This window comes from Echinops telfairi, unplaced genomic scaffold (genome assembly GCF_000313985.2).
Source record: "Echinops telfairi isolate 266 unplaced genomic scaffold, ASM31398v2 ScPeMD7_443;HRSCAF=831, whole genome shotgun sequence".
Lineage (NCBI taxonomy): Eukaryota > Metazoa > Chordata > Mammalia > Afrosoricida > Tenrecidae > Echinops > Echinops telfairi.
The window spans coordinates 12,981,755-12,991,616 of record NW_022104341.1 but is presented as its reverse complement, the minus strand read 5'-3'; positions in this window follow the sequence as shown (position 1 = coordinate 12,991,616).

Genomic DNA, 9,862 nt, shown 5'->3' with positions numbered 1-9,862 from the left:
TCTTCCCACAGATAGTCGATTTGATTTCTGTGCGTTCCATTTGTAGACGGCCACACCTTATGCTGTTGATAAAAAGGCATCTGCAATGAAGAAGTCATTGGTCTTGCAAAACGCTATCACGTAATGTCCAGCTTTGGTTCTATCATCAAGGCCATAATTTCCAACTACCATTGCTCTCTCTTTGTTTTTAATGTTGCTTTCTAATCACGCATAATTGTCAATACATCTTGATTGTATGTTTAGTCAATTTCTGGCATTGGTACATTTCTTCAGGACTAGCTTCAGTGGTTGGTTCATAAATTTGACTAATATTTGTATGGAGTGGGTTTCCTTTTATATGGATTGTTATATGACTATTCCTATCACAGCCAGCATTGTACTTCAAAATAGATCTTGCCACCTCCTTTTTAATGGTAAAGTCAGCACTATTCCTCTTGAATTTAGCATTCTCAGCATAGCAAATGATATAACTGTTCATATTCAGAATGGAATATACTCATCAATTTCAGCTCACTAATGCCTAGGAGATCAATCTTTATGTGTTGCAGTTCATGTTTGAGCACTTCCACCTTTCCTAGATTCATATTTTGTGTATTACAAGTTCCAATTATTGATCGATGTTTGCAGCAATTTGTTCTCATTTTCAGTTGCAAATGAAGATCTTGAAGTTTTTGCTCCATCCCTGTCAGTAGGGTCGTCCCTACTTTGAGAAGGCAGCTCCCCTGCATTCATATTTGAGTACCTTTTGACTTGAGGGGTTTACATGAGGTTTTCAGGGGCTAATTCCTCAGAAGTAGACAACCTTTTACTGCATCAAAGTTTGTTCTGAGTCTGGAAGCTCTACTAAAATCTGTTCACTTTGTGTAGCTTTGCTGGTACCTGGAGGAGCCCTGGTGATGCATTGACCTGGATCAGAAAGGTCAGCATTCACTCCACAATCGAATGATGAGGCTTTCTACTCTTGTAAAGAATTAGTCACAGAAAACCTCTGTGCTAATTGTAACCTGGTCTGATAGGATCGCTATAAATCTAAACTGACTCCATGGCAGTCAGTTTTTGGTTTGGGCTGATATTTGAAATACTAGTGACATAACATCCAGCGTTACAGCCACCACAGAATGGCAAACAGACCAGCAAGTGGTGGGAGGGTGGGGGGAAACTAACTCCAAAAGTCGTGCTGACATACACTAACCTCAAATCTCCCTCATATTAATGAAACTTGTCTAGGCATGAAACTATTGCTATTTTTAATGAAAATAGAAATATGTGCTAGGCAATATGAGAGAGTTGAAAATGTTGAAAATTGGAAAAGTTTCACTATTTTTTAATTCCACTTTTGCAGGAGATTTTTTAATCCTCCAATTTATCTTGATTGTGGTAAATATTACTGGTTTTTATTAGGTTCTTGATACCAACAAGCGATCCCTGGAGGCACAATGGCTAAGCACGTGGCGGCTAATTGAAAGACCAGTGCATTGGACAACCAGCCACACTGTATGAGAAACATGTAGCAGCCTGCTCTGGTAAAGATATGCAGCCTAGGAAACCCTATGGAGGAGGTTCTTCTCTGTCCTACAGTGTTGTTATTAGATTAAATCAAGTCAACATCAGAGAAATTCATTATAGATCAACCAAGATACACTTCACGTAGCTATTTTCATTTGATCATCACAACAACCCTTCAAGGTGGATGTCATTAACATATAACCTAATTTAGAAATTTAAAGCACCAGCTTTGCCTTCTTGTCAAGGATTGTAAATATATTAGTTATTTCTTTATAAATCTATTATGTCTCACTTTCCCACTATTTGGGAATAAATTAAATTACTAAAATAAATATCTAATTTCAACATACTCCTAAATGTTAGCCTTCTCACTCACAGTCAATGCTGACTTACAGTGACCTTATAGGACTGGGTAGAGCTGCCCCTGTGAGTTTCTGAGACGGTGAATTACAGAAGTAGAAAGCCCGATCTTTCTCATGAAATAATCTTCTTCTTCTGGTTGGTAGGTGAACTTGAGTTGGGTCTGACCCATAGCGACCCTTTGCACAGCAGAAGGAAACGCTACCCAGTCCTTTGCAATCTCCACAATTGTTCCTGCGCTTGAGCCCATTGATGCAGCCCTTGGGTCAATCCATCTCCTCGAGAGCCTTCCTCGTTTTCTCAGCCCCTCTTCGTTACTGAACGTGATGTCCTTCCTTAGTTTAGCATAATTTTATGACTTAGTACTCATTATACTGAATTTTAAAAAGTACAAAACGTTGGCAATAATCACTTGAAGATTAGAGCAATAGTGCCTAATTTAATAGGAAATACCTATTATATGAAATGCACATGAATGACTATTATATGAAATGCACATGAATGACATGAATTTGATATAATTCCTGCAATAAAAGCCCAGAATTAATTATAAAGAGAAAACTGCAAGCTTCCATCATTAGTTTGCTGACATCAGATATAACATCTGTGTGTCAATGAAACTTTTTGAGCGACCCCATCTACTTCTTCTCAACACTGAGTTTACTCTCTGTTTCTATGGGATCTGTGGTTTCCTGGATTCAAGAATCTCTTTTGTAGTTTTATTATAGTTAAAACAATTTTTTGTTTGATTTATTTTTGTAAAATACTGTCTACATAGACAAAAATGATCAGAGAAGCTACTTCAAATTCCTCACTGCTCCCACACACACCCTTCTTCTTTTCTTAAAAGTCTGCCTGGAAGAAAGCTCTCCAGAAAGTAAGATCACTATAAGGAAGAATGCTAATTAAGAAACTAAAAGAAATCGTATTTTCTAATGAGAACTTAATGATTTGCCTGTGTGATTGATAGCTGACTAAATCTCTATAATCTACCTCATCATCTTTGGATTTAAAACCATCTCATTTGGGTCCTGATTTCTTTTACCCGTATTAGCCTAATGTATGCACCGCCGACCTCCATCCTTTTTCAATCTGCTATTAGCTAATCTTCCCAGAATGACATCTTGATCACAGCGGCTGTATTCTCTGCAATCTCTATTTTTCTCGATGGCCCAAGTTTTCAGACTGAAGCCATAGAACTTTAAGTTCATGCCTTCCAATTTCACTTGGCCTTTTCACGTTTAGTGTGGTGCGGGCACAAAAGTACAATTTTCTCGAATATGTAAAATCATTCCTTCCTTCCTTCATTCTGTCTGCCAACATTTAGTCCTGATTTTAATGAATGTCAGAGCCCAGATTCATTTTCTTTAGGATTATTTCTCCAACTCAGAGAGAGATTTTTGCAGGGTTTGAATCCCCTTTTCAAAATGACAAACAATTTATACTTATTATTATTTTCTTTTAATTTTCAGGAGCTTATTTAGTCCCTGCAGCACTTATGTAAGAACACTACTCTTATCTTTATTCTACACCTATAGAACAGGTCCTTTTTGAAAAAATTTAAGTTGCAGTAAATGCACACATATACAAACATTTGCTTTTACAAAGTTGTTTTTAGCATTTTATTATAAAAATCATGGACATCAATTATATTTATCATGTTATACAACAACTTCTACTACCCAAATAAAAAATATTTATATCACCTTTTAAGAAGTTCAATGATCCTAAGGAATGATCCTTCCTGATCCTAGTAATAGCTGGTGAGTATTGGTCTCTAAACATTTATCTATTCTAGATATTTTATACAAGTGTGATCACACAATACTTCTCATGTTTGGCCTAACTTGTCTCAATCAACATACTGTTTTTAAGGCTCAGATGGCCTATACTATGTATCAGGACTTCATTTCTTTTTGTGGCTAAGTAATAATACGTTATATCTATGTACCACATTTTGTTTCTCCATTTTGATGTTGATGGACCTGAAGGTTTCCCATCATTAGGCTATTATGCATAAAGCTCCAGTGAACATTATCTAAATACACGCAGTCACCCTAATTACGAATAACTGACCTATGTGCAATCATGAGTTACAAATGAGTCCTTGTAAAGCTTATTATAGTAAAATTTTGAGATATTTACAATGGTCTATGGACACTTTTGAGACATACATCACATTATTATTATTATTACTACTGTTACACTTTTTAGTGTAATTGTTTTATACATTGAAAGGCTCACTAAATACTAAGACAAACATTTGATGGACTGATGTTAGCTACAAACTATATATAACTATTTTAACTTTTAAGCAATTTGATTTAAAGATACATTTAGGAATAGATATTATTGATCATCTGGTGATGACTTGGAACTGTGTGCATTCCAGCTTTCAATTATTTTGAGCACTTTTGTAGGAGTGGGCTTGCTGGGTCACATGATAATCCTAATTTCAGTTTTGAATAAACACCATTTCTTTTCTAAGGAGAATTTCTGGATTACCTGATGAAGAAGGTAAACTCAGGCTTACTAGTGCCTACTTACTAGCCTGTGAGGGCTAATTTTATAATTTTTGAGTATAAAAATTATATTTCTTGATATGGCTGACATCTGTCTCTTTCCCAGTTCACAGCACCTTCCTATGACATCATAGCCTCTTTTCAAATTCACACTCCCTTATCAAGGTAATTAATAAGCAGAATAAGCATGGGTGACACAAGCTGAGTTTTCTAAAGAAACAAAACCAGTGAAGTGTGTATATGTAGTTATAGAGAAAGTTTTATATCAAGGATTTTTTTTTAATGACCAATTGCCTTTGTGAATTTTGAGCAAGAAGTTTGCCTTGGGATGGACCCAGGCTGGAAATGTCTGTGTCCATAAGAGAAAATCCCCTTCTGGGACTGTGTCAGTCTGGGTAAACTAGGGAAACAAATCACAGAAACACATATGTATAAGAGAGGGTTTTATATAAAGGGTAAGTGTACATTAAGAAAGCATCCCAACCCAGTGCTGCCCAAGCTCATAGGTCCAACATTAGTCCGAACCAATCTACAAAGTCCTCCTCCATCTCATAAAACACACGCAGTGACACCGACTGCAGGAGGAAAGCTGAATCAGTGAGCACGGAAGCATCTCCCGGCTGCCAGGGGTCTCCACGTGGCTGCTCCAGCACCCAGGGATGCATTGGGGCAGGTCCATGTGGCTTTTCCTCAGGGATGTCTTGCAGGAAGTGAGCTTTGCTAGCTGAAGCAGGGCACTGGCTAAGGCAGCTGCACCTAGTCCGACCATCAGAAAGCAAGATACCTGAGAACTAGAAAGGCATGACTCCCCGAGCCATTTATCCCTCCACCCTTCAATTAACCCCACGCATGTTTATTGGCCAGGTTAGCACAATAAACTTTAACTATCTCAAGGACTGAAAGTTCAGTAGAGCAAGGCTGGTGGTGAGACTGACATGCTTGTTGTGATGACCACCTGGATCTACTTGTTGAGTGAAAGTGGAGAAAATGCAGCAATGAAGGTATAGACTGAGTTTGGACATATTTCATTGGCACCTGTTGACCTGGTCCGAAGTGGCTAGAGTCAGGAGAGAAGAGTGGAAGGCCTGGCTGGTTTGATGTTTAAAAGTTGTGCAGATGCTGAGTATGGGCATGACCTGGCTCATGGGGCCTAGGACTGATGAAAGCAAGTGAAGAGACAAGATAGACGTTTAGAGAGGCACATGTGCATGAACTCCTTCCTGACTTGCTACTTGCTATTGTTACTCATGTAGCTAGGCCAGAGTTGACCAGAACCCAACTGGATAAAGAGAAAAATACTTGGCAACGCAACTGGAGAGAAAAATCGTTGGCACTATGAGCTTATGTCCATTGCTACAATTCTGATAGCCTACGCTGCAATGCACTGTGCTTATGGCTGCAGATGCTCAACATTCCAATTGGAAATGAAGATTCTTTACAGCAAACAATATGCTTGTTTCCTCAGAGTATGGAGCTGAGAGCGGCAGGTCATTTAGAAGTTGGATATCTACAATGGGGAGTAATAGAGGCATGAAGTGGCTGCCTTGCAAACTCTCCTAGATGTGTTAAATCCCAAATTGAATGGGACATGGGAGGCTCCCCACTGCCTAGTTTTCTCTTTTCTTGAGTCTTGGGAAAAGTGAGTGGGAGGGAAGTTGTTGAGATGATATGTTATACACTTGTGAGTGATTGTTAGCATGATTAATTGTAATTGTAAAAACTCTTTGTAGAAAATGTAATTGTGAAAAGCGGTGGTATTAATACTTCATGTATGAAAAGGATAATGGCTAGAAGAGCCAGAGGGTACTTGTGGTGAAAAAAATTAGTTGTATGACTTTTCTGCCTATGGCTTATTTATCACACCCAGTGACTGGGTGGGAATATGCAAATAAGGGATAGAGGACTCTAATAGAAGGATTATGTCGTTTAGCCATTATGCTGGGTATAAAGCTGAGCCATCTCAGAAGCAGGACTGGTGGACTCACTTGGCCACCAAGAACGAATGCCATGGAAGCGATGGTTGGTTGCAATTAGCCTCCGACTAGTGTGGTATTGGATTCTCCTTCTCCGTATTGAAGGAGGCTAAAGGAAGTCAGATGTGGTCCTCATGCCATTACCTTAAATAGGATAAATCTAGAACAAGTGTGAGAAAATGAGAGGAAATGAGAGAGAGATATATAGATACAGAGAGAGAGAGAAAATCTGGCTTATTTATAGACATTTGAGCAAAGGAGTTTAAAATAGGATCGGTAGGTTAGATACATAACTGATTAATGTCTTACAGGACAATAACAACATGACTTTGTGGCTTTTTTTTTCCAGGCATAAATCCACAAGTTAACAAACAAGTTCAGTGTCTACACTCTAAACCAGGAGTTCTCAACCTGTGGGTCGCAACCCTTTTGGGGATCGAACAACCCTTTCACAGGGGTCACCCAATTTATAACAGTAGCAAAGCTACTGTATGAAGTAGCAACTAAAATAATTTTATGGTTGGGGGTTACCACAACACGGGAAACTGTATTAAGGGTCACAGCATTAGGAAGTTTGAGAATCACTGCTCTAAACAAATAGTGAAAAGTAAAAGTAAAACAGGCAAATTTTCTTAATTCACCCTCTAGGATAACATTGAGAAGACATGTTCTAACTTTTTAATTTCTAGTTTTAAAAATAGCTTTTAAATCTGTTATAGATTACATTGATGGGAGATCCCCTTCCAACCCACCCCACTGCCCTGATGTGTTAAGTTCCCTGGGTCATAAATTTTGGAAAATTGACATGGATTAAATGACAAATGAAAACTGATATCATGAAGTCCTTTTTATTTTTTTTGAAGCTTTCATCTTCAATTTTTGAAGTAATCCATATTCTATGTGTTATTCACAGCAACATGAATCTAGATTGCAAAAAATATTTCAGTATCTGGGTATAATGCTTAGGCCTGAGGAATAGCAATGTATAATGGAATCATGCTAAGAGCTTGTCAATTGGATAGCTTCCTCCCCACTAATTTTGGTCATAAAATTGAGATTTATACAGATCGGATGTCTTTTTTTGATATATGATTTTCAAATACTTAATGCACTTTAAATGTCTCAAAGGTAACACGTGAATATTGAGTGCAAAGCCTTTAAATAAGGACTTAAAAATAAATGCCACTTATTTGTAAAGCAGTTACAAATTATAGGTGCTTTTTCTTTCAACACCATGCATGTTTAGGCTATGCATGCTATATAGAAATAATGAAGTCATAGATAATAGAGATGTATTTTTAGAGAGAAAATAAAGATATTGGATTGATGAATAATTACATTATTTTATTCGCTTGATGAAATATGTTAATATCCCTTAGCCCACATGGAAATTGAAGCAAGATCACCATTGTACTAAGAAACATATCTCTGGAAATTCTCTCTGAGCTGAAATAATTTTATATATCTGTGGTTAATTAGTTTCATCCTTACATATATCAGCAATGGAAAAAGAGCAGAAAGACCTATGAATTACATGAACCTTTCACTTTACAAGTGCTCGAAAAGGAGCAGCATTTAACATGCATACAGCTGATATGATGCTGTTGGAATCTTAGCGATTCCATGCCTACTTTCTGGGGTGAATGGAGGCTTACATGTTTAGAACTGTCAAGTGAATTTCCTTTTACAAGCATTATCGCAATTTAAGAAGAGGGTTAAAGAACAAAGAATGTAATCTTTTCCCATCTAATCCAAGAGCTTTCAATTATTTGAGCCCACGGTGATCGTTATTTTTTCATTTTGAAGAGCGTGCAATTAATTGAAAGGTAGAATGGATGTGAGATAGGCAAACTACAGTTTTGTTTTATTTTTCCAATTGCATCCCTATTGTTTTTCTGGTTCCTACTCCAGATTCTCCAAGTAATGTGTTTCCTCTTAAAACTGGTATTCTAAAACAAACAAATAACCCATTACTCTAAATTTCCACATTTTATAATTTCCAATTTATGAATATTTTTCTTTTATTATCACACATACACATTCTAAGGGATTTCAAAAAAGTGTGGGGGGAAAATTCCATCATCTTGTAATTCAATTGCCAAGAACTTTGGGAAACTCCCTCAAAAATAGCAATTCCAGTGTCAAACATTTTACGTATACAATTAAGTGCCAGTAAAAATGTTCATAGTGTGTAACTATGTTGTTGTTGTTGTTGTTCAGTGCCATTGAGTCTGTTCCAACCCGTAGCAAGCTTATGCAGAACTAAACAGTGCTCAGTCCTGCACCAGGCTCACAATTGTTCCTCTGCGCGAGCCCATTGTTGCAGCCCCTATGACTACTATTTGTTTCAAATTTTTTGTTACCCTTCATAGACACTCAGTGCCCATTCAGCAATAACTCCTAATTTCACCCTTTAAAATCTTACAGTATATGCTTCCTCTGCCTTCCTCATTTAAACATATGTTAATATTTGATATAGTTGAATAGCTCTTTTTACCTAGAATTTGAACTTTATTTGTATATATTCTTTCTTCAACCAGGAAAAATTACGTCTTATATTTGCCAGTGTAATATTAATTGTCCCATGTCTCACAGCCTCTTTTAAAAAATAATTGTAGACAAAGTGAAGAACAATCTGTCTTGGAAGCAGTACAACCAGGATGTTTTTTAGAAATATGGTTGGGGAGACTCTCCTATATACATGGGACATAGTTTAAGGTGGGTATAGTCACTGGGGACGCATATCATTTTGGTAAAACAGAGAGTGAGTGGAAAAAAAAAGGAATGCCCTCCATGCCTCTCTGTGATGTTTTGACACTGCCTCCAACAATGGGCTTGAACTTGACAAAGATGACACAGGAGTAGGCAGTGTCTGGTTCTGTTGCAGGTAAAGTAACTGTTGGTGGTAATATGCTTTATAAAAGTGGGTCTTCTGGGGTTCCAGGTGAATAAGAACGAATTGTGTACCTTGAATGTCTGCTTGGAAACTTTTAAGGTATCAGTTACTGTCTAAGAAAGAGGAGGTACAACAGAGGCACTGGTCATGTTTGTAGGTCAATTAACTGGGATACCTCATGAAAACATGACCCTAAACCTGGAAACCAAAGAATTAAATCCCATGAAGTATCAGATTGTACACAAATAGTCTTACTAGCTAGGACTATCTTTTTTTATATTATTATAAACATATCACTCAGCTTCTAGCATTTCCATTTTTGATTGGTGTACAAATTTGCTCTCAAATTGAGAGCATTTACATTAATCAGCTGTGCCTCTCTATCTTTAATGTCCCCTGAAGTATTCTTAAACTAATCAATAGTTTAGCTTAACTGGAAAAGAATGTCTGCTTTGATCATTATGTTTGATCAAGACCTATCTATAGGGAATCCAATTGACAACAATTGGAAAGATTAGATAGGAAACTAGTAGGCATTGATTTTATTTTACCATTGGGGAAATAATTCAGAAAAATATGGTGAGATGGTTGAATAAATTAAAAAA